Genomic DNA, 26,845 nt, shown 5'->3' with positions numbered 1-26,845 from the left:
TTTCATAAGTAAAAGTCTATGGACTACTTTCATGTACAACCTATTAAACTAAGCTATAAATGAATATTACTAAGTATAATATGTAAAAGCTAATAACATATTTTAACTTAAGTTATACAACAGTGTATCAGAAATATAAAAGTTCTATAATTTATAAAAACTCCAGGGCCTATGAAAATCACAAGTTGAAAGTCATTGAAGAAATCCTTAATTTTCTTGGGTCTTGGTTAGAAAGGCATTTATTTTAGCCTAGCTTTCCTTAACTCATAAATTTCTTCCCATGTAGACTTTCAGGATATTAGTTAAAATTCTTTACTCAATAATTTTTCATTCATCTGGTCAGTTGTCAAATACTGCTTGAGTACCTGTTAGTCTAACACACATGGATTCTCTCTGTTAGTCTAATAATGAATTAGCGAGAGCTAAACTTTTAAGTACTATTTAATGCTTTGGATTTATATGTATTTTTAGCCCATTCTACCCATTCTACTCCATTACTAATCTTATTATTTTAGGAAACAGTAGTTAGTTATAGGATCTCTAATTCTTAGTTCTAGAATGAATGGACAAATGGACACAAGTTGGCCACTGAATGACAGCAGAGAAGTGTACCAATACCACTGTGAGGACTCTGACCCAAAGCTTTACAACCAGAAAAAGTTATGAGTAATGGCTTCTGTTCACTCAATAGTTATTTCCCAGAACTCTCCATGTATAAGGCACATGGTAGGTATCATAGCTTACAAAGTTTCGAAAGATAGGGCCCCTGACTTCAGTGAGGGAGTGCCTAATAATTTTCTTATCCAACTCTCAAGCCTGGAAAGATGTATATGCTGGTTCCACATATACTGGACGGTTAATAGACATTTTCTGATTAGCTGAAGAAAATGCATACCTCTATTTTTAAATAGAAAATGCCTACCTCTATTACTGAAAACTTGAAAAAGATAGGCAAGAAGAAAAGTGAAAGAGGAAATCACTCATAACCTCACTACCCAAAGATCTAACTCTATTTGCCAGTCTATTTATCCTAAGCATTTTTATATAATCTTATAAGGTACTACTTTAAAAGCTGGGTTGGTAATCAAACGTCTTCACTATGGAAGTTTAGTTCAGGGATTCAAACACCTCAAAACATTGAGAGTGAATCTCTTTCTAAATGCACTTATAAACTTCCTTTCTTAAAGCTATGCTGAGATTACAGATTATTTTCAATGAGCCCAGATACAAAATGGCAACTGAATTCATTAAAAGGAATGACAACTGCTTTCTAAAAATTTCTGTATGAATTCCCATAAAGTTACTCTCAATACCAAAAAAACCCCAAAGAAAACCAATTTTTGATACTGATTCCATACATATGAGAAGACATGGCTTAAAGAAAAACACAACTGAAAAAAAAGAAAAAAGAAAAACACAACTGGGTCTTCATATCTGTGTGTGTGTGTGTTTAGTCACTCATATCTATACCTCGGTTTAAATAAATAGCCTTGAGTTTACTAATATTAAGTTAAAGACAGGGGCCCAAAGAAGAGCAGAAAGGGCTTAGGTTAGCTTGAACAACTCTGGGGCACCATCGTGTGGCTGAAAGGTCTCTGCTAGTGGCAGCTCTCTGGTAATGATGCAAACAAGGGAGAATAAAGACACAGGAAAGAGAGATGAGTGTACAGGATGGAATAGAGGCATTTGCCTGAAACTCTGTAACAATCTAGCTATGAGCCTACTTCCTGTGAGGTAAATTCCAAGACTGGATCCAATGGGCTGGCCCAGAGTCATAGACAGAATAGTAAAGAAAAAGAAAACTGACCTTAATTCTATGTTAGATCAAAAATAAAACTGGGAGAAATTTCCACTTCTGGGAAGATGGGGTGGATGTACTTTTCCCTATTTCTTCCACTATGTACAACCAAAACCCTCAGATGTTTTATATATAAAACAAATGCAAGACTTTGTAGAGATAAAAAGGCAGACTGGCTAGGGACCTTGGGATTTCCTTTTTGCCTCGTATATCCTATACTTGGAGATCAAGAAGCCAGCAACCTGGAAATGCCATGGATGCAGACAAAAAAAGACCAACAAAGGCCAGTTCTCTCTAGCCAAAGGACTAGAATAGATGAAGTCTAGCAAAACAGAAAACCTGTTAAAGTGATAACACCAACAGACTGATGTTACATGTGTGTGTGTGTGTGTGTGTGTGTACATATGTGATGCTTTCAGCAACCATTAAAAATGCTATACAAAGATACATATTCAAAAACACTATGATTTTTTTAAAAAAAAAGCCAACTTATAGACACATAAAAATGGAATTCTAAGAAAAATTCAAGGAACCCACAGGAAGGCAGGAAAAATAAAACAGAAATAGGAAATAACGGTGATAGAAAACAAAAAATAAAATGGCAGACATAACGCCTAACATATTAATAACAACATAAAATATAAAGGATTTTAATACATCAATGAAAAGACAGGGCACACCTATCAGATGAAAAGACAGGGCACACCTATCAGAATTTTATTCATTTTTAAGGCTGAATAATATTCCATTGTATCTATATACAACATTTTATCTATTCATGTCCATGGACATTTGGGTTGTTTCTAAAACTTTCCTTCCTGAACTTATCCTATAATGAGGAATATCGATCATAGCTATCTTGCTTGGGAAACTAGCATAGGACTTCTATAATGTCTGTAGACGTCAGATCCTAAAGGCTTTAGAGTTCTGAAGATCTACAGTCCATAAAACCCAGGAAGTGCCAGAGACTGCAGAGGGGAGGTAAAAAGTTAAAAGACTAGGGAAAGGAAGTTACACTTGCTATTTAGGTTTACTCAGAATAGCTCTTGCTCTCATGACCCTCTCCCACCTCTCAGGCAGCTTTTCTACTTCCTGAGCATCCCTACCCACTTATTTCCAACACATGTAGCTCAGCCAATTGTATTTTTACCCTAAGCTCAGGAACTACTTTTCAGGTTTACACCAAAAGTAAGTCATGTATGAGTAATGTCACTTATGAATTAAAAAAAAAAAACTTTATCTATTCCTACTGGAGACAAACCAAATTAGAACAGAAGCCAAGCCAGAAATTGTACCAAATATTAAGCTGCAATCTGTGTTTACTCTTCTGGTTTTTGGAGAATTATCCTTTAGACATCATAAAGAGCAATGTGGGAGGGAGCACGGTGAGAATGGATCTCAGCTTAACCTTGAGGTGCCAAGTACCTGGAGTTCTGGAAGCAATTTGGAATTTGAGATATTCTCCAGAATCAGCTGTACTATGTATTTTGCTCTGCTGTGTGGTTCAGACTCCAGACCCCTTGGGCAGGTCCAGAACTGTCCTTACCATCCCTGGATTCTCCAGGTTGAGAACTTCCCAGAGTGGATCTCAGCTTCTCTTGTCAGAACTGCCCTGAGCTCAAGGAAACTCTTCCACAGCTCTCTCATTTAAACCTAATCCCTGTTCAGAGTCTCAAGGGGAGAACTGCCTCTTCTACGGTATCGACCATTCTGTACACATGGATATTTGTCACATACTCCTTGATCCTTCCTATGAAGGCCTAGTTTGGTCTTGGATGAACCTTGAAGATAAGTCAACACAAAAGGACAAATATTATATGATTTCATTTGTATGAGTTACCTAGAGGAGTCAAATTCAGAGACAGAAAACAGAAGGGTGTTTGCCAGGGGCCAGAAGAGAAGTGAATAAGGAGATACTGTTTAACGGTACAAAGTTTCAGTTCAGGTGATGTTCTGGTGATGGGGATGGTTGCCCAACAATGTAAACTGCTTAATGCCACTGAATGGTACACTTGAAAATGGTAAAATGATATATTGTATGTTATGTACATTTTACTACAATAAAAGTTTTATTACCAAAAATTTTAAATATAAACAAAAGTAGGCAGAATAGCATAATGTGCCCATCACCCAGCTTCAATAATTATCAGCTCATGGCCAATCCAATTTCATCTATATTTCTACCAACTTCTGCTTTGGATTATTCTGAAATAAATCCTAGGCATCACATCATCTGTGAATATGTCAATATATTTCTAAGTATAAGGACTCTTAAAAAAATAAGCATAACACCATTATCACATCTAAAAATATTAACAATTCCTTAATATCAAATATACAATCAGCATTTATATTTGTCTAGGTTATGTTGCTTTTTAGTTTTAAAAAAATCAAGATTTAAAAGAACTCAATACACTGTGATAGCCTGACTACCATTAAAGAAATGTGGCTGCTATTCTGATGGAAGTTCCCACATTTAGACTTTGCCAACAGCATCCTTGTGGTATCATGTAACATATTCTCTAGTCTTCCTTGTTTCCTATAAATTGGCAGCTGGATCTAGAGACTTCATCAGATTCAAGTATGTATGAGTGTGCATGTGTATATTTTAAATTGTGGCCCTGATAAAGTGAAAAGGGTAGTTTATTCATTAAAAATGAATGACAACCTTCTCTGTCAGTCATTAGGCAGAGGGTACTGGGGATGTGAATACCAATATGAAGACACATTATTCCCAGCTCCGGGAGTTTGCCGTCAAATGACTGTAATGTGATGTAAAAAGTGCTAAGACAGAGGTTAAAGGACGGGCACCTAAATGAGACTGGAGGTGGGGATGGTGGTCAGGGAAGTCACCACTAAGGAAGCGATGACTGAGCTGAGTTTTCAGATGAATTATTCAGGCAAAGAACGGGAGTTTCCAAGGACAAGAAGCAGCATGTAGTTTTTTTTTTTTTTTAAAGCAGCAGCATATTGGTTGAAGGTGAGGGCTCTTTATTAATGCACTAAATTCAGGGAACTGCAAGCTGTCAAATGGGGGAGGATGACACAGGGAGTCCCAAAAGAAGGCTGGAAATGACTACAGGAGTCAGATCATGAAGGTCCTTGTAAGTGATAAGGAATCTTTTACCAGCTGAAAGCAGTGGAGAACAACAAAGCATTTAAATAGGTGCATGACAAGACTACCAGTTTAAAGAGATCAACCCTGTGGATTGCAAGGAGGCTGGAATAGGGACATCAAGTAAGGGAGCTTCTGCAGTATTTCAGGTAACAGATGATGAGAACTGAGATGCTGGTGGTAAGGATGGAGAGAAGAGAGCCTTCTGGAGTAAAGCAGAACTGAGCAGACTTAGTCACTGACTGAATGTGGGAAACAAGGAGAGAAATAAACCAGAGAAGAACTGGACAACTGGATAGATGATGGTAGCAAGCCAGGGTCTGTGAGAGGAGGAGCTCATGATATGTACCAGGGGGTAAACAAGCCAGTGGGCAGCCAGTCAGGAGACCCTATCCAGGAGAGGGCTTTGGGATGAAATAAAGATTTGAAGTCATCAGGAAACACACATTGGCAGGAGCCATCAGCAAGTGGAAGAGGTCTCCAGTTCAGTTCAGTCACTCAGTCGCGTCTGATTCTTTGCGACCCCATGAACCTCAGCACGCCAGGCCTCCCTGTCCATCACCAACTCCCAGAGCCTACCCAAACTCATGTCCATTGAGTCAGTGATGCCATCCAACCATCTCAATCTCTGTTGTCCCCTTCTCCTCCTGCCCTCAATCTTTCCCAGCATCAGGGTCTTTTCAAATGAGTCAGCTCTTCGCATCAGGTGGCCAAAGTATTGGAGTTTCAGCTTCAACATGAGTCCTTCCAATGAACACCCAGGACTGACCTCCTTTAGGATGGACTGGTTGGATCTCCTTGCAGTCCAAGGGACTCTCAAGAGTCTTCTCCAACACCACAGTTCAAAAGCATCAATTCTTGAGCAGTCAGCTTTCTTTATAGTCCAACTCTCACATCCATATATGACTACTGAAAAAACCATAGCCTTGACTAGATGGACCTTTGTCAACAAAGTAACGTCTCTGCTTTTTAATATGCTGTCTATGTTGGTCATAACTTTCCTTCCAAGGAGTAAGCGTCTTTTAATTTCATGGCTGCAATCACCATCTGCAGTGATTTTGGAGCCCCCCAAAATAAAGTCTGCCACTGTTTCCCCATCTATTTGCCATGAAGTGATGGGACCAGATACCATGATCTTAGTTTTCTGAATGTTGAGCTTTAAGCCAACTTTTTCACTCTCCTCTTTCACTTTCATCAAGCGGTTCTTTAATTCTTCTTCATTTTCTGCCATAAGGGTGGTGTCACCTGCATATCTGAGATTATTGATATTTCTCCCGGCAATCCTGATTCCAGCTTGTGCTTCTTCCAGCCCAGCGTTTCTCATGATGTACTCTGCATATAAGTTAAATAAGCAGGGTGACAATATACAGCCTTGACGTACTCCTTTAACAAACCCAAAAGGAGCAGAGGATGAAAACTGAGGAATCCTATTCTTTAAAAGATACAGAGCTATAAGAAAAGCCATTAATGGAAGCTGAGGAATGGCCTGAGTGATAGAAAGAAAACCAGGAGAGAGTGATGTCTCAGAAAGACTATAAGGAGCACTTCAAGAAGGAAGGAAAGACTAAGTAACAGCACTACAGAAACACCAAAATGTGGCCTGCACCCCGGAGGAGACATCCTGATGATGCCATGGTGGCAGGAGGGAGATGTCACTTGCCTTCCTTAACTCTCTTCAGCTAGTTGCAGCCCAGCACTTGTGGACACTGTACCCAGCGTCATTCCCTGACAGGTTCTAATGCTGTTATTAGATGTGTGAAATGAATGTCAGTTGCTCTTCAAGAACCAAGGGAAGTTTGAAGATAGTTTTCTTTAACAGATCTGATGTAGAAGGGGAGGCTTGATAAAGTAGAAAAAATTATTCTCCCTGGAATTGTCAGATGCTGTTATAGGTGCAAACTGCAACCAGGTAAGGGTGTTTGAGAAGCAAGGCCTCATGTATTTGATAAGTCTAAGCTTTTGGAGGCTTCACTTTTCTCAGATAAAACCATGCAAGTGTTCACACCAAGGAGGCTGTGAAGTGATTTCATCTTTGACGTGCCCTTCTTTACACACACACACACACACCCCCCTGCAGTTCCGCACCTGAGCTGAGAAAGGAGATCAAATTAATTTTAAACAGAATGCTGACATTAAAGAAACTATTTTTATTTATAGGTGGAAAAACTTAAAATTCCATTAAAGAAAAGAAGAGAAATTCTTAAAACAACCACAAACAGCCTGCATACTGTTCCAACATGAAAAGATATCGATTTCTCATAAGAGTTACACACTGGTTGTCTGGAACACTAAAGCCAGGAAACACGTCCACTTTTTATGCCATTGTTTTACTAAAGACAACCTCATGGTAATGTGGTACTTGATCTAGGATGGAAGGTGGGGGGCTTCCTATTTGAGTCTGGGTGGATTTCAGGATATGATGAGATTAAGTCAGAGACAGACAAGAGAAAGCAAGAAGGGAAACGAAAGACCCTGGATCCTTTAAAACCACTTCAGGTCACAATGACTGATGAACTCTATGGAAGGCGGTGTTCTCAGATTCAAAAGACCACAAACACAGTGTTTATAACTGATGCACTGTGCTTTCCACCAAGTTTACAGCAGAAGAAACACAGGAAGTTATAACTTACACTACAACCCTGGAGTTTTCTACTTGTTTCTATGTTCCTACAGTCTGCAGGTAAGCTAATATTCAGTTTCAATCCCTTCTTTGTCTTTGCTTCTACCATTTTTCTCCTGAACTACGTTTTCAGAAGAGAATCCCTGTTTTAGAAATAGTCCTTGAGTGACTGCTATAGTCAGCATTTTTCCGTGCAGCTCTGGAAATGCCAACTAGGAAGAGAGTGCAGGCAACCCACCGCCGTTGTGGCTCAAGGCTTCTCATCATGTTTTCATCTGCCAGCTACCCACTGGTACTGTTTCAGCCTCAGTTCTACGTTTGAGAATTATTGCTGCTTGCTAGACAGAATAGAAGGGAGTAATATCACTTTCTATTTAAAGAATGTTAATGATACTTCCTTTTAAATAAAAAAAATAATTTTATGTATTTCGTTATTTGGCTGTGCTAGGCCTTTATTGTTGCAGGGCTTTTCTCTAGCTGCAGCAAGTGGGGGCTACCCTCCAGTTGTGGTATGCGGGCTTCTCATTGTGGTGCCTTCTCGTGTTGTGAAGCATAGGCTCTAGGTACATGGGTTTCAGCAGGTGCAGCTCTGAGGTGCTAGAGCACAGGCTCTGTAGTTGTGGTGCATGGGCTTAGTTGCTCCAAGGCATGTGGGATCTTCCGGGATCAGGGATCGAACCTGTGTCTCCTGCACTGGCAGGAAGATTGTTTACCACTGAGCCACCAGAGGAGCCTAGTGATACTTCTTTGCTGGACTTGTTTAAGTGTTGTATACCATGTAAGATCCAGATTAACATCTGTTGAGGATGAGAGTATTGGAAGAAGGTAAGAAAAGGAAGTGTTTTAGAGAAGCAACAGAAGCTGGGGCAAGGAGGGAGACGGAAGCTTTCACTGGGTGGTATTCAAGGAGTGGAACCTCGTAAGCCTGATGGCGTAATTTCAGAGAGTAGAGACTGACACTGAGATGGAGTCCTGCTCTCACCTCTGGGACCATGTGCTTTAAGTACAGCTTTAAAACTCTGATTATTGACCAAATATATAAAGCTCTTTGAATCTGTTGGGAGAAATTACATACACAAAATACTACTACTTTATTATGTCATAAATGATCCCATTGGTTTACATGAGACTCACCATGTCTTGTATCCTGCTTTCGTCAGTCATTGGTATTTTAGGGAGATTTCAATGATCTCATGTTGTCTTTAGTCAATGAAACAATTCTACCAAGGAAGAGAAATGCCCTTCCTGCCTTGGGAACATCCTGCCAAGTGTGGGATGTGTTTCCTGCCTGCCATGTCTTCTCTGATGCCATTAGCACCCACACAGTTATCCAGCCTTTTAGAAAATGATTAAATTATTGGTCTGGATGGATTTCCCCACTCAGCCGAGAGTCAGAGCTGTCTAGAAGACAGAAGATTTGGCTCCTGACTCATAGTGTGACTTGTCTGCAAACATTTACACACATTCTTTGGTCTTTCTAGTTTTTCTGTAAAATATCTCTTTCCTTTGCCATTGTAAGGCAGAAAAGCATAGTATTTTGAAGACTGAAAACTAGTTTCAAGACAATTAAATTAACTTATTCTGATACATATTAATTTCCACTTTTTTTTTTTACTGCTCTGCATGGCTTGTGGGATCTTAGTTCCTTAATCAGGGATTGAACCCAGGCCCCTGGCATTGGAAGCTCAGAGTCCTAACCACTGAACCACCACAGAATTAATTTCCACTTTTAAAAGTTTATTAAAAACTTCTCCCAGGGTTCTAGATCCAGTCGATGTACAGGGAATAATTTGCTCATTCTGGGAAAGTATATAACCACTTTCAGGCTCATAAGCCACCATTTAATGACTAAAAGAGAAAGAATATGGTGAGCAGGGCTCTGGAGGATTGAAAACTTATGTTTTCTCTTCATGGCTGCACAGCTTCACACAGCTTTTGTCTTGGCAGAGAGTAACACACAACTGTACACTATGGCTGTGCTTAGTCGCTCAGTCATGTCCGACTTTTTGTGACCCTGTGGACTGTACACTGCCTGGCTCCTCTGTCCATGGGGATTCTCCAGGCAAGGATACTGGAGTGCGTTGTCATGCCCTCCTCCAGGGGATCTTCCTAACGCAGGGACTGAACCCAGGTCTCCCGCACTGCAGGTGAATTCTTTACCATCTGAGCCACCAGGGCTACTGGTTTTGTTTTCTGGAAAAACCGTGTCAATTCAAAATATATAAAAGACCTACGTATATAAAAAGACAACTTGGACATGCCCAGTTAATGCTCCAAGCCATCTATCTATCTGTCCAGTAGAAGGGCTTACATAGTGTGACTCTAACAGACATAAAAAAAGACTTTTCCAATTTATATCTACTATTTAATAGCATAGTAATTAAGTAATAAAATAGTAATAACAACAGTAATGAAGAGCACAAGCTTCAGCAGCAGGCTGCCAGGCTTCAAATTCTAGTTCTCCTAGGACAGAGCTGTGTGACCTCTGATACATTTCCTCTTTGAGCCTCTACTTCATTGTTGGTAAAATGGTGATGTGATTCCATGGTGGCTCAGAAGGTAAAGAATCTGCCTGCAATGCGAAAGACCTGGGTTCAATCGCTGGGTCAGGAAGATCCCCTGGAGAAGGGAATGGCTACCCACTCCAGTATTCTTGCCTCAAGAATTCCATTGACAGAGGAGCCTGGTGGGCTGCAGTCCTTGGTGTCGCACAGAATTGGACACAACTGAAGCGACTTAGCACATGCACACAAAACGGACATACAAATTGGGTTATTGTGAGGATTAATTCAGATGCATGTAGATACAAAGCACATGGAAAAGTATTCAATAAATATTAGCTATTACTAGACGGTACAGCCTGGATTAGTAAATTTAGACCTCAGAAGCCTGGCTGTTCCAATGCCCCCTGCTCCCCATCAAAATAAATAAATAATGAGGTACCATTTCACACCAGTCAGAATGGCTGCGATCCAAAAGTCTACAAATAATAAATGCTGGAGAGGGTGTGGAGAAAAGGGAACCCTCTTACACTGTTGGTGGGAATGCAAACTAGTACAGCCACTATGGAGAACAGTGTGGAGATTCCTTAAAAAACTGGAAATAGAACTGCCTTATGATCCAGCAACCCCACTGCTGGGCATACACACTGAGGAAACCAGAAGGGAAAGAGACACGTGTACCCCAATGTTCATCGCAGCACTATTTATAATAGCCAAGACATGGAAGCAACCTAGATGTCCATCAGCAGATGAATGGATAAGAAAGCTGTGGTACATATACACAATGGAGTATTACTCAGCCATTAAAAAGAATACATTTGAATCAGTTCTAATGAGGTGGATGAAACTGGAGCCTATTATACAGAGTGAAGTAAGCCAGAAGGAAAAACATAAATACAGTATACTAACGCACATATATGGAATTTAGAAAGATGGTAACAATAACCCTGTGTACGAGACAGCAAAAGAGACACTGATGTATAGAACAGTCTTATGGACTCTGTGGGAGAGGGAGAGGGTGGGAAGATTTGGGAGAATGGCAATGAAACATGTAAAATATCATGTAGGAAACGAGTTGCCAGTCCAGGTTCAATGCATGATGCTGGATGCTTGGGGCTGGTGCACTGGGACGGCCCAGAGGGATGGTATGGGAGGGAGGAGGGAGGAGGGTTGGGATGGGGAACACATGTATACCTGTGGCGGATTCATTTTGATATTTGGCAAAAACTAATACAATTATGTAAAGTTTAAAAATAAAATAAAATTGGAAGAATAAAAAAATAAAAAATAAAATAAATAAATAAATAAATAAATAAAAAGGAAAATGGAAGGAAAGAGAATAAAATTTAAGAAGAGAAAGAAAAGAAAGATTCTTTCGGTATTATCACAGACTTGGATGATTTTTGTGTTACTCTCTCAACATGTTAACAGTAGAACATAAACTTTCAGGATCAGATGGCAAAAAGAACACGTGCATCTAATCTTAATCCCACTTGAAACTCCTATTAAAATTATCATACAGAGTCTTTCTAAAATGACAAACCCACAGAAACCTGAAGAATAAGAGGGGGGGGCAATAGCAATAAAATCTGGAAGCTGGCGACACAGGTGGCAACTACCTTGCAGATCCAACAGTCAAATCTGAAGAGGGGTCAGTTAAGATCCAGTCCAGCCTCTCAAGACCCCAGGATTGGAAACAAAGGGGTGAGGCCAAATGGGGGTGTGAGGTTCACTAAGGAGAAGGAGGTAAACACTGCTGAAGAAGCATTAGATTCCTAGACTGGTGTGCCTTCTGCCTCCATCCAGCTTCCTTGATGGCTCAGCGGTAAAGAATACGCTTGCAATGCAGGGGATGCGGGTTCAATTTCAGGAAAATCCCCTGGAGAAGGAAATGGCAAGTGACTCCAGTGTTCTTGTCTGGGAAATCCCATAGACAGAGGAGCCTGGTGGGCTATAGCCATGGGGTCAGAAAGAGTAGGACACGACTGAGTGACTGAGCATGCAGGCATGCCCCTATCCATGTTGCCTCTGATAGGTGGGAAGGGAAGTCTGAAGATTCATTACTTGGATGCGGTAAATGAGAGGAAATCTAGACTAAAGCACCAAGCACATGTGACAGTGTGGTCACCACACTGAAAGTAGAGATTGCATGAATGCACGCATATTGAATACAGAATGCAGAGAGACTCAGATTATTTCCCCCTGTACTTGGCTCTCAGAACACTGGCAGCAAGGCCTTTACCTTGCAGTCAAGAGACTGAAAACTCTCCTATGGGGAATCTGACCAGTGAAAGAGGAAAAAAACCCTAAAGAGTCTGATTACTGGGAATTCCCCAACAAATGATCCACCAGTTCACCTGGCTGGTAAAGTCAACCGCAAGAAGCCCCATCTACATACATACTCAAGATCTTCCAACGAGCTCTTGAGATCATGTTTAATCGTAAGCAGACAGTAGAGTTATCAGAAAGCTGTGAAGAGAACTCCGAAAGGGAAGAGTCTAAAACAAAGAAAACCAACCAAACAAAAAAAACTGAAATAGCAAGGACTGTAAAGGGAGAAGGCAAACCCCCTGCAAAAACCTCTTGTAAAAATCCTATGAGGGGCTTCTCTGGTAACTCAGTGGTAAAGAATCTGCCTTCCAATGCAAGAGACATGGGCTCAATCCCTGATCTTGGAAGATCCCACATGCATGGAGCAACTAAGCCTTGTGACACAACGACTGAGCCTGCGCTCTAGGGCCTGGGAGCCACAAGTGCTGAGCCCACGTGCTGCCACTACTAAAGGCTCACGTTCCTAGAATCCGTGCTCTGCCACAAGAGAAGTCACTGCGAGGAGAAGCCCGTGCACCACAGCTAGAGTAGCCAACACAGCAAGGAAGACCCAGCACAGCCAAAAATAAATAAATTTAAAACAATCCTATGAGGTAACAGTGCATTCATGAAATAGACTCTTTTTAAAGGAAGAGAATAAAGAAAAGCCCTTGGGAATTAAAATATACCTGCCATCCTTAATGATAATAATAAAAGTAATACACAGAGTCTGCCATGAAAGGAGCAAAGAGACAAAGAATAAGAAACTCAGGAGGAAGGGGGGTTCGGGATGGGGAACATGTGTATACCTGTGGCGGATTCATGTTGATGAATGGCAAAACCAATACAATATTGTAAAGTAATTAACCTCCAATTAAAATAAATAAATTTATATTATAAAAAAAAATTCAGAACTAGTCTGGGAGGTCTGACATCTGAGTAACAGAGAGGAAGGAGTCATCAAAGAAACAGCCAAAGAACACTTCCCCAAACAAAAAGATGTCAGTTTCTAGAATAAAACAGTCCACTGCATATCCAACTTCATGGATGGCAAACAGACAATACCAGGTTGTTCTACTGTAAAATTTCAGAATACCAGAGAAAAAAATTTTCTAAAGCTTCGAGAGAAGGAAAAAAAAGAAAAGCAGATCATACAAAAAAGATAAGGAATCAGAACAAACTTCAAGGGTAATTCTGGAAACACGATAACACTGTCTTCACAATTCTGAAAGAATGTATCTTCAGGGAGCTGTCATCTAATTGACAACAGAGCCCTTTCCTCACACAGCTGGGGTTAAGTTTGCTATTCAGGTTTCCAAATCTAAACAACGAAAAGCAAGAAAATTGTTTATACTATAGTCAAGGTGGTGTTACCTGGCTGGGTTTGGGGGTGGGTAGGGGAAAGGAGAGGTTTAGATAAAGAAAAGATTAGTCAGGCCACATGGGCTTCTCAGGTGGCCAAGCGGTAAAGAATCCACCTGCCAATGCAGGAGATGGAAGAGATGTGGGTTCAATCCCTGGGTCAGGAAGATCCCCTGGAGTAGAAAATGGCAACCCACTCCAGTATTCTTGCCTGGAGAATCCCATGGACAGACAAGCCTGGTGGCCCTTGGGGTCAGACATGACTGAACACACAGGGCACATAAGGAGCTTCTTAACTTGGTGGGTACAGGGGTGCTAAGTTTTATTGTCAGTCTTTACATTATACATTTCCATTTAAAGTCTTCTTTATACGTGATATGTTTTACACACACACACACACACACACGCTTTGTACTATGAACTGTATGAAGTTACCAATATTCTACCATTTTTGAAGTACAAAAAATAAGCCCAGAGGTTTAAACCAAATAGTTCAGGCTCAGCAATGTAACTTGTGCTCTTGAGGCAATTAAGAGTCTAAGTTTCCCCACAGGCAAAGTGAAAAAAAAAAAAAAAAACCCAGAGGATTTCTTAAAGCGTCATGAGCTCTCATAACTATAACTCTCCTATTGTGTATGTGCGATACAATAATTCCTGTCCTCTAAAATGTTAAAATGTAAGACTTGAATGGGGAAATTCCTTTGTGTTTCCCAGAGAAAAGATCTGGCAAGTACTATATTCGCATAACTATAGTTTAGTATAATAACAACAATGAGGACTTAGGAACAGCTTTTAGAAATCCCCAAGCCCTCACATTTCCCTCACTTCTGCTTTTCTTAGCAGAAATGGGGACACAGAAACTGGAAATGACAGGAAGCAATAAAGGGGATGTGATGTGAGGGACAGATGTGAGAGGAGGAATTAGATAGAAAAGGAGACAAGGGCACTTGCTATTCTCTAATCAAAGTAGAGACAAGGGTGGACCTAGTGGGTTTGGGGAGAAGAGCTGTTTTGAGGCTCTTTATTTCAGGCATATTGATTAAAAATTAACATAAACCAAAAAGTAGAATCTTTGTCTCCCTTAAGCTCTGATTTATCTGGCAATTATGATGCATCAGAAGCACCTTATAAATCTTTGTATATACATTATCACTTCATCCTCATAGGTGCCCTATGAATTTGAATCATTGTTACCACCCTGCTTCAGACACCCTTTTAATATGAGGTAACTGAGGCTCAGTAAGGTTAAGGAAGTAGCGCAAGGTCACAGGCCAGTAAACAGCAGAGGTAGCCTTCTACCCTGAAACCCACCTTAGTAATCCATAACCTTATGGTGATTCAGATGGTAAAGAATCTGCCTGCAATGCAGGAGACCTACGTTTGATTCCAGGGTTGGGAAGATCCCCTGAGAAAGGAATGGCAACCCATTCCAACATTCTTGCCTGGGAAATCCCATGGACAGAGAAGCCTGGTGGGCTACAGTCCAGCAAGTCACAGAGCCAGACACAACTGAGTGACAAATGCTTTCACTTTTCACAATCTTATGCAATAAACTCTCTATCCTAACTCCTTTCTTTTCAAAATGTTCCCTTCTTAATCTTGCTCCTTATTCTTCAGCTATCTGTAACTATGATTTTTCCAGCAGCATCTACTGCCCCATCCTTCCTAAGTGAGTTGTGGGAAATGCCTAGGTACTTTTGTTTGAAAGCCTAACACTGTATTTCTCACACTGGGCTATATATGAACAGCACTTGGCAATATCCTCCTGAAATGACAATTTACTGCAGGTTTTATTTTGCGGGAGAATCTTGGTTATAACAAACACAGAGATGCTGTGTTATCTTTAAATGCAAGATGTGCACTAACTTTTAGGATAAAACAAGTAAGGCTGCAAGATACTTTGTATTACTTCCACATGACTTGAGTCATGGGAGGTCAAATCTTCCTTACGTTCATTCAGTACGAAATACCTTCACACAGACATGTGTCAAAAAATAAACCAAAATAAATAAACCCTCCCAAGTATGTGAGGTTGTACATTCCACTTTCAAGGTAACAGTTTCTTCCATTAATAGTGCAGCCATAATCTTCAATATTTTTGAAGATAATAAGATTTTTTGAAATGTTCCTAATTTAAAAACTGACATAAAAAATATGGTCTCCAAGGCATTTTACCCGCATTTTACCCTATTTTGTGAATACAGACCTAAAGTGGGATTTTTAAATTTAATCAAAATTATGTCCATACTGTAGGTGAAGATATTAATTTCTAAGAATAATCTAATAGAAAATTCCCAAAACCTTCTGATATGCTAAAGATTCAAAAAGTGAAAGGATCCAGTCTGATTAGTCTGATTCTATAAACTAATTCCAGAATATTTACTTGAACTTAATTTTGGTTTCCCCTCTAGCAGCATAGGAAAAATTATACCCTTTAAAGGGTAGGTGACACCACAGCTGTCCCTTAGATTATCTGCCATCTCAAAACACAATCGGTTGCCTTGGAAATGGCTGTGATTACACACACACACACACACACGTATGCAGACATGCAATAAAGGTATCCATGTACGAATTGGAATAAACAAGCAAACACAAAAACCAAAAAACCCAAAATCTGTTTTTAAAGGAATGATCTTCCATAATAGAAACAGGTAAACTGAAAAAAAACACCCACCTGAGTAAATTTTAAAACAAAGGAAAAAATGGTTGAAAAGTTGGCCACTATCTAGGAAGTAGGAGCCACGATATTTTTAAAGGATGCTAAAATTAGAATGTGTATATACAGAATGCAAGGAAAGACTTTTGAGGAGTCACTTCAGGGGTGGCGAAATGATTTATGAACCATCAATTCTATGCCAGTTCATACAACATTCCTGGTTAAACATTCTGTTTCAAAAACTTTTTTTTTTTTTTTAAACAGAGGCCAGAGCAGAAGATCCTTGGTTTTCCTTAGTTAGACAAGGCATGACAATTCATGTGAGTAGGAAACTTGCTTCAAAGTGACATGCCACAGAGTTAATGTGATGCTGATATGCCTTCATTTACATACTGCTAATAGGCAATATGAAATGCAGAAGAAATAATGTGTCATGCATGCATCAAAGGGAATGTGTATCCTGTTTATAAGACATAGACCAGGCATCCGGAGAAGGTACTGGAGACCCACTCTGGTACTCTTGCCTGGAAAATCCCATGGACGGAGGAGCCTGATAGGCTGCATTCCATGGGGTTGCTGAGAGTCGGACACAACTAAGCGACTTCACTTTCACTTTTCATTTTCATGCATTGGAGAAGGAAATGGCAACCCACTCCAGTGTTCTTGCCTGGAGAATCCCAGGGACGGGGGAGCCTGGTGGGCTGCTGTCTATGGGGTTGCACAGAGTTGGCCACGACTGACGCGACTTAGCAGCAGCAGCAGACCAGGCATCTAATTTTTGAGTATACTGCACTTGGGAGTTATCACAAGAAAATAATCTTAAGAACTATCTCATTAGCTCAGGCTGCTGTAGCAAAATACCATGGACTAGGCAGCTTAAACAACCTGGACGAGGTTCAGGTGAGGGCTCCCTTCCTGGCTTGCAGATGGCTGCCCTTTGCTGTGTCCTCACATGGCAGAGAGAGAGAGCTCTGTGTCTCTTTCTCTTCTTATAAGGACACTAATCTCACCAGAGGGCATCCCTGGTGGCTCAGATGGTAAAGAATCCACCTGCAATGAGGGAGACCTGGGTTTGATCCCTGGGCTGGGAAGACCTCCCGGAGGACATGGCAACCTCACTCCAGTATTCTTGCCTGGAGAATCCCTATGGACAAAGGAGCCTGGCAGGCTACAGTCCATGGGGTTGCAATAAGTTGGATACTACTGAGAGACTAAGCACATACAATCTCTCCAGAAGAGCCCCATCCTCATGTCCTTATCTAAACCCAACCACTGGGGGTTAGGGTTTCAACACACAGATTTGGTGGAGGTGCACAACTCAGTCCATAGCATAAATCATAAACACTTCCCTGTCCTCACCTATTCATTAGCTGATCTAACAAAATTATAAGATGCTGCCAAGCTGGCATTCAAATGCTGAGAAGAAGAGGCTTCAATTTGATCTTATGCTTTAAAAAATACTTTTGTTTTCAGCAAAGCAGAACATCTCTGACAGAAGGATGTGGATTCAGTGTAGTACTAGAGAGCTGTTGCTGCTGCCAAGTTGCTTCAGTCGTGTCCGACTCTGTGCGACCCCATGGACTGCAGCCTACCAGGCTTCTCCATCCATGGGATTCTCCAGGCAAGAACACTGGAGTGGGTTTCCAGAGAGCTGTTACCACCCTGAAAATACTTCTTGCTTCTAAGCCGGTTTCCTCATACATAAAATGACAAAAATACATAGAGATATGTGAGGGTAAAAATGAGATAATATCTATGAAAGGGCTTATAGAAGACTACACCATTATTGTTAGGCCATGAAAGCACAAATGTGGTACATTTATATATAGCTTTGATATGCCCTAAAAGATTAAGATTTTAGGACACTTAAGTTTTCATGAAAACAAAGTTGGCAAATATTTTCAGAGATCCTTTCCTTTAATTCCTTGACTTAAGCACATTCATCTTTTTTAGATTCACTTTCATTACTTTGGTTCATATGGCACCTTATGGTGCCATAAGGTCTCCAGATTGGTCTCCCAACCAGGTTCTTTCTCCCAACACTTTCTTCCTACAACACTGCTTTATTTGCATCATTTTCCTATTCACTCCAGCTTCTGGGATTTGTAGGCTGTCTAACCTGCAAGTGGGAACAAATCCAGAGAACTACCTGGCTAGATATGTGGGTTTGGAGATTATAGCTGCATACTACAAGTCATTATAATGTGACAGAGTGGGAAGACCATGGACTTTAAATCAGATTGGCTTTGAATTCTGGATCTAGTACTGTAGTTTTGGCCACTGGGAAGTGAGTTAATTGCACCTCAGTTTTCTTATTTGTAAAACAGAAATGTAATCATTTACTTCATAAGGTTGCTTAAGCACAGTCCACCTCATGCGAAGAGTTGACTCATTGGAAAAGACTCTGATGCTGGGAGGGATTGGGGCAGGAGGAGAAGGGGATGACAGAGGATGAGATGGCTGGATGGCATCACTGACTCGATGGACATGAGTCTGAGTGAACTCCGTGAGTTGGTGATGGACAGGGAGGCCTGGCGTGCTGCGATTCATGGGGTCGCAAAGAGTCAGACACGACTGAGTGACTGATCTGATCTGATCTGATAATATGTTTTAGTTTCTGACCCTTCACATAAAACAGAAACATAAGATGTGTTTTGTGGGAATGTAAATTGATAACAGCCACTATGAAAGACGATATGGAGATTTCTTTAAAAACTAGTAATAAAACCACCATATGACCCAGCAATCCCACTCCTAGGCATATACCCTGAATAAACCAAAACTGAAAAAGACACATGTACCCCAGTGTTCATTACAGCACTATTTACAACAGCTAGAACATGGAAGCAACCTAGATGTCCATCAACAGATGAATGGATAAGGAAGCTGTGGTACATATAGACAATTGAATATTGCTCAGCCATAAAACGGAGAAGGCAATGGCACCCCACTCCAGTATTCTTGCCTGTAAAATCCCATGGATGGAGGAGCGTGGTAGGCTGTAGTCCATGGGGTCGCTAAGAGTCGGACACGACTGAGCAACTTCGCTTTCACTTTTCACTTTCATGCACTGGAGACGGAAATGGCAACCCACTCCAGTGTTCTTGCCTGGGGAATCCCAGGGACGGGGGAGCCTGGTGGCTGCCGTCTATGGGGTCAACACAGAGTCGGACATGACTGAAGTGACTTAGCATAGCATAGCATAGCATAGCAGCCAGAAAAAGGAATGCATTTCAGTCAGTTCTAATGAGGTGCATGAACCTGGAGCCTATTACACAGAGTGAAAGATAAACATTGTATACTAACACATATATATGGAATCTAGAAAGATAGTACTGATGAAATTATTTGCAGGGCAGCAATGGAGAGACAGACATAGAGAACAGACTTATGGACATGAGGAATTGGGGAGGAGAGGGTGAGATGTATGGAGAAAGTAACATGGAAACTTACATTACCATATGTAAAATAGATAGCCAATGAGAATTTGCTGTATGACTCAGGAAACTCAAACAGGGGCTCTATATCAACCTAGAGGGGTGAGATGGGGAGGGAGATGGAAGGGCGGGGACATATGTATACCTATGGCTGATTCATGTTGGTGTCTGACAGAAAACAACAAAATTCTGTAAAGCTATTATCATTCAATTAAAAAACAAATTTAGGGGGAGGCGCCAAGATGGCGGAGGAGTAGGACGGGGAAAACACTTTCTCCCCCACAAATTCATCAAAAGAGCATTTAAACGTCGAGTAAATTCCACAAAACAACTTCTGAATGCCGGCAGAGGACATCAGGCACCCAGAAAAGCAACCCAACTCTTCGAAAGGAGGTAGGAAAAAATATTAAAGACAATAAAAGAGACAAAAGAGGGAGGGACGGAGTTCCGTCCCGGGAAGGGAGTCTTGGAAAGAGAGAAGTTTCCAAACACCAGGAAACCTTCTCACTGCCGAATCCGTTCCGAGCTTTGGAAGCACAGAGGGCAACATAACAGGGAGAAAAAATAAATAAACAATTAAAACTCGCAGATTGCGAGCCCTACGGTAACTCCACCAGCGGAGAAGCAGCGCAGACGCCTGCATCCGCCATTAACAAGCGGGGGCTGGGCAGGGAGGCGCGGCGCGGGCTGCATCGTTGAGAGTAAGAATCCGGCCTGAATACCCTGAGCACTATCTGAGCGAAATAATTTGGGCTAGCAAACCAGACTGTGGGATATCTACCATGCGAAAAGCCAGCCCTAACCTAAGACACCGCCAGCCCGCGAACGGAACAAAGGACTAAACAGAGATAGCCGGCTGCAGACCATCCCACTCCGGTGACAGGCAGCCAGAGCCGGAAGGGGGCAATCGCAGCCCCAGAGAGACATTATCTATAAAACTGGCTTCTTTGCTAACTAAAACTTATTGGGGGTCTGGACGGTGAACATCTGCCTGAGAAGGTGCGCCAGTTTTACACCCAGATAACTGAGTGGCAGGGAGGCGATAAGTCGCAGCATTGGCGCTCGCCAAACACCTCATCACCTGAGCTGCTCGGACCTGGGAAGAGCACAAAACGCAGGCCCAACTGAGTCTGCACCTCTGAGGACTACCTGAGTGCCTGAACCTGAGTGGCTTGGACCTGGGAGGTGCATGCAACCCAGAACCAGCCTCGGATTGTTCCCGGCGGAACAACCTAGAGCCCGAGCAGTGTGGGCAGGGAGGCTACACGCGCCGTGAGCGGGGGCAGACCCAGTGTGGCTGAGGCACTTCGAGCGCACGCCAGTGTCATTTGTTTGCAGCATCCCTCCCTCCCTCCCCACAGCGTGACTGAACAAAGAGAAGAAATACAGCTCCACCCACCAGAACACCGACACAAGCTTCCCTAACCAGGAAACCTTGACAAGTCACCTGTACAAACCCACACACAGCGAGGAAACGCCACAATAAAGAGAACTCCACAAACTGCCAGAATACAGAAAGGACTCCCAAACTCAGCAATTTAAACAAGATGAAGAGACAGAGGAATACCCAGCAGATAAAGGAACAGGATAAATGCCCACCAAACCAAACAAAAGAGGAAGAGATAGGGAATCTACCTGATAAAGAATTCCAAATAATGATAGTGAAATTGATCCAAAATCTTGAAATTAAAATGGAATCACAGATAAATAGCCTGGAGACAAGGATTGAGAAGATGCAAGAAAGGTTTAACAAGGACCTAGAAGAAATAAAAAAGAGTCAATATATAATGAATAACGCAATAAATGAAATTAAAAACACTCTGGAGGCAACAAATAGTAGAATAACAGAGGCAGAAGATAGGATTAGTGAATTAGAAGATAGAATGGTAGAAATAAATGAATCAGAGAGGATAAAAGAAAAATGAATTAAAAGAAATGAGGACAATCTCAGAGACCTCCAGGACAATATTAAACGCTACAACATTCAATCATAGGGGTTCCAGAAGAAGAAGACAAAAAGAAAGACCATGAGAAAATACTTGAGGAGATAATAGTGGAAAACTTCCTAAAATGGGGAAGGAAATAATCACCCAAGTCCAAGAAACCCAGAGAGTCCCAAACAGGATAAACCCAAGGAGAAACACCCCAAGACACATATTAATCAAATTAACAAAGATCAAACACAAAGAACAAATATTAAAAGCAGCAAGGGAAAAACAACAAATAACACACAAGGGAATTCCCATAAGGATAACAGCTGATCTTTCAATAGAAACTCTTCAAGCCAGGAGGGAATGGCAAGACATACTTAAAATGATGAAAGAAAATAACCTACAGCCCAGATTATTGTACCCAGCAAGGATCTCATTCAAGTATGAAGGAGAAATCAAAAGCTTTTCAGACAAGCAAAAGCTGAGAGAATTCTGCACCACCAAACCAGCTCTCCAACAAATACTAAAGGATATTCTCTAGACAGGAAACACAAAAATGGTGTATAAACTCAACCCAAAACAATAAAGTAAATGGCAACGGATCATACTTATCAGTAATTACCTTAAACGTAAATGGGTTGAATGCCCCAACAAAAGACAAAGACTGGCTGAATGGATACAAAAACAAGACCCCTACATATGTTGTCTACAAGAGACCCACCTCAAAACAGGGGACACATACAGACTGAAAGTGAAGGGCTGGAAAAAGATTTTCCATGCAAATAGGGACCAAAAGAAAGCAGAAGTCACAATGCTCGTATCAGATAAATTAGACTTTAAAACAAAGGCTGTGAAAAGAGATAAAGAAGGTCACTACATAATGATCAAAGGATCAATCCAAGAAGAAGATATAACAATTATAAATATATATGCACCCAACATGGGAGCACCGCAGTATGTAAGACAAATGCTAACAAGTATGAAAGGAGAAATTAACAATAACACAATAATAGTGGGAGACTTTAATACCCCACTCACACCTACGGATAGATCAACTAAACAGAAAATTAACAAGGAAACACAAACTATAAACGATACAATAGACCAGTTAGACCTAATTGATAGCTATAGGACATTTCATCCCAAAAAAAAAAAAAGACTGCTCACTATGGCAATTATTGAAGCTGACTTAGGGTGACATAGAGGCTTATTTCCCTTTACCCTTTTGAGTTCTTAGCTGAGGATCTCTGTAAGAAATGACAGAATAGCAGGACAAAATCAAACAGAAGTTTATTAACATAAAAAAAAAAAAAAAAAAAAGAAACCGAGAGAAACTCAAAATGTCTCACCTGTAAAGTCTGGTCATTAAAAACCTTATATGTTTCAGAGGAAACATCAGTAATTTAGTGAAAATACTAAAAAAAGATTCTAGTTGACAATTAAAGAATTTTGATTATTTATACGTGTTTTACTCTGAAAACCAAGGTAAAAATATTGTTCTGATTAATTTAGTTACATTCATAAAAACAGGTTATTGAAGTATTTATTAGAATTAGGTTTCAGTAAAACATTTATTGGAAACAGTATAAAGCTCACTGTACAAACGTGGCTAGGAACAGAACAGTGTGCAGGCTTATTCTGCTGTGTCAAATGGCTATGTTGAAAATCAGATGAAGAGTATCTATAGAACATTTATTGAAAAAAAAAAAAGAAAGTAGACTAGTAGCTTCCAGAGGTTGGAAAAGGGAGGGAATGGGAAGTGACTGCTAATGGGTTTACGGTTTCTTTTGAGGGTTATGAGAATATTTAAGAATTAGATCATGATAATAGGTGTACAAGCTTGTGATTATACTAAAACCTACTAAACTGTACAGTTTAAGTTGGTGAATTTTATGAGATGAAAATTTTATCTCAATTTAAAGAAGAAGTGGAAAAAAAAAAAAAAAACATGACAATCCCCCATTCTATGAAAAGCATCAAGCAGAGTTAAAAAAATAAATAAATAAATAAAATAAAAAACAAATTAAAAAAAACCAAAACGGTTATATGCATTATATGCATAGAATTTTCTTTGCTCTGCTTAACGGGTAGATATTATATCTAATTCAATACGATAAAAAGGCCAAATTGGAAGGGGGAACTATTTAACAAAAAACTCATACCAGTGACCAAAATAAATCTTTTAATATATTCAGCTATCTCCATGATCAAAACCTAAAATGTAAATCTATAGTCAAACTATAAATCCATTTCAGTTTCAGAGTCAGATGGGTCATTCTGGCCTAAGGAAAACAATGGATTTGAAAGACAAACTGGAGATGAGAAACCATTTAGGAGGGTATGGAGCTAGTAACATTCAGAAAATGAAGATCATGGGATCCGGTCCAATCACTTCATGGGAAATAGATGGGGAAACAGTGTAAACAGTGTCAGACTTTATTTTTTTGGGCTCCAAAATCACTGCAGATGTGACTGCAGCCATGAAATCAAAAGATGCTTACTCCTTGGAAGGAAAGTTACGACCAACTTAGATAGCATATTCAAAAGCAGAGACATTACTTTGCCAACAAAGGTTCATCTAGTCAAGGCTATGGTTTTTCCTGTGGTCATGTATGGATGTGAGAGTTGGACTGTGAAGAAGAATTGATGCTTTTGAACTGTGGTGTTGGAGAAGACTCTTGAGAGTCCCTTGGACTGCAAGGAGATCCAACCAGTCCATTCTGAAGGAGATCAGCCCTGGGATTTCTTTGGAAGGAATGATGCTAAGCTGAAACTGCAGTACTTTGGCCACCTCATGCGAAGAGTTGACTCATTGGAAAAGACTCTGATGCTGGGAGGTATTGGGGGCAAGAGGAGAAGGGGACGACAGAGGATGAGATGGCTGGATGGCATCACTGACTCAATGGATGTGAGTCTGAGTGAACTCCGGAAGTTGGTGATGGACAGGGAGGCCTGGCGTGCTGTGATTCATGGGGTCGCAAAGAGTCGGACATGACTGAGCGACTGAACTGAACTGAACTGGAGCTAATAAAGATCTCATGAGAGGGCTACAGAATAGAGGGAGAAAAGAGAATTGACTTAAGAAATAATTAGAAGGAAAAACTAGCAAGACTTGGTAAATGACTGGATAGAGGGAAGAGTCAGAGATCATTCCCAGGTTTCTAGGGTGGATAGCTGGAAGAATGGTGGTACCATCTGTGGGTGGAGAGGGCTGGAAGAAAGACTCTGAGTTCAGCTTCGGATATAATTAGCTTTAAGTACTTTAGAGCAGAGATGAAGATCTTGGCCTTGATAGCATACAAAGTGGATGAGATCCACCACAGTGGAGCCTGAGACAGAGCCTCAGGTTAATACCAACATTTAGGGGGAAGAGGAACTAACAGATAAGCCAGAAATGACAAGGAATGGTCAGAGTATAATGAGGATAACATGGACTTACAGAATTCAAAGACAAGTAGTTTCACGAAGAAAAGAATATATAACAAACACTGAGAATGGGTCTGAATGTTATGTTTCCTCCTAAATTTACATGTTGAAACTTATTTCCAATATGATGGTACCAAGAGGTGCGGGTTTTGTGGAGATGGTTAGGCATGAGGACAGAACCCTCATGAAAGGTTTTGGAGCCCTTTATAAAAAGTGGCCCAAGAGAGCTCTCTTGCCCCTTCTTCCATGGAAGATGAAAAGATGACTATTTTTGAACAAGGAATCAGGCCTTCACCAGACACTAAATCTGCAATGACATGATCTTGGACTTCCTCAGCCTCTAGAACAGTGAGAAATAAATGTTTGTTTTTCATAAGTCACCCAATTTATGATCTTTTTCTAATAGCAGCCCAAATTAATACAAGGACTAAAATTTGTCCACTGGAAGTGGTGATTAGGAAATTATTGATGGCTTCAGTGAAAACAGTTATAATGGAGTGATGGAGGCTAGGCTATCCCTTAGGGGTTAAGGAACAAATGGGTAGCAAGAAAGAAACTGTATGCCAGTCTTTTGAGAAGTTTAGATGAGGAAAGAGACTAGAGCAAGCTAGCTGTTTAATGACTAAAGCTGTTTAGTGATTAAGCTAGAGTTAGTGATTAAAGCAGTGGTGATCCAAGAGATCAGAGAATCAGAAAAGCATGTCTGCAATAGCCCAGGGTGGTATTTCAACAAAGAAGGGATAAGCAGATCTGCTACAGAAGAAAGAATTCGGATTTTGGAAAGAGGTATGTCTAATCCTGTGACTCTGCCACTTATTGGCTATGAGGCAAGTTACTTAACCCTTTTTGAGCCTTAGTTTTCTCATCCTTAAGAAGGAAACACCACTATCTATGGGACTGTTGGGAGAACTAAAATGAGACTGCGTATCAAACTGCCCAGCATACTTGATCCACAGAAGGTCCTCAATAATATGAGCTCCCATTTTCCCATAGAAGTCACTGATTATCACTGAAGAGTGTTATGCCAATGTAAGCAGTAAAAATATATGCTGAGTTGCCCAGGATTAAGGCATTGAGTTATGAAATATTAAAAACAGGAACAAGAATCGAAAGAGGAAAGGATTTGAGAGCATTAACCATGCTTGAAGTCTAAAAAGGATGCAGCAAGTGAAGTACCAAGAGGGAAGTGAGGCTAGGGGAACAGCAGCCTTCGTGTTTTATATGTGATTCATACACATCCAAAAATTACTTGAAACAGAGGTCCCTCATAGGCCTATAAAGGATGAGATCTGCAACAGAAGTGAAGTTTTAGAAGGCTGGACATGGAAAAGACCAAAGGACAAACTTTCTTAGGGAAGAAAGTTGGTAGAGGTGATGTCTGATGTTCATCATTTCAGTAAAGATCTAGGAAACAAAATATTTGGGAAAATTAGTTTCCAAAGCAGATTTGAATCCCAGCATACTTGAGCCTAATTATTAATGAACGTATAGTACCCAGCTAGTGAATTTGTGGATAGAAAGCATTCTCTAATTGCACAATCTCTAAACCTTTCCATCTGACCATGGAAAGGTTTGTTATTAAAGGGGTATTATTAACAGGCATTTTAACTCCATATTTTGATCACAAGGAAAACCTGAGCTTTAAAGAATTTAGAACTGAGCTGTTACAAGGCAAGATAATGGTAT

At 40.6% G+C, this 26,845-nt stretch overlaps 1 protein-coding gene across 1 annotated transcript in view; it reads right to left on the bottom strand.

Moving 5' to 3' along the window:
• PRORP (protein only RNase P catalytic subunit) overlaps positions 1–26,845 on the bottom strand; it is a 137,960-nt gene that overhangs the window by 8,527 nt on the left and 102,588 nt on the right. The gene's annotated exons all lie outside the window — the stretch shown is intronic.

The sequence above is a fragment of the Bos mutus genome, chromosome 21 (assembly GCF_027580195.1).
Source record: "Bos mutus isolate GX-2022 chromosome 21, NWIPB_WYAK_1.1, whole genome shotgun sequence".
In the NCBI taxonomy this organism is placed as follows: domain Eukaryota; kingdom Metazoa; phylum Chordata; class Mammalia; order Artiodactyla; family Bovidae; genus Bos; species Bos mutus.
This window is presented reverse-complemented; position numbering and strand designations above follow the sequence as displayed.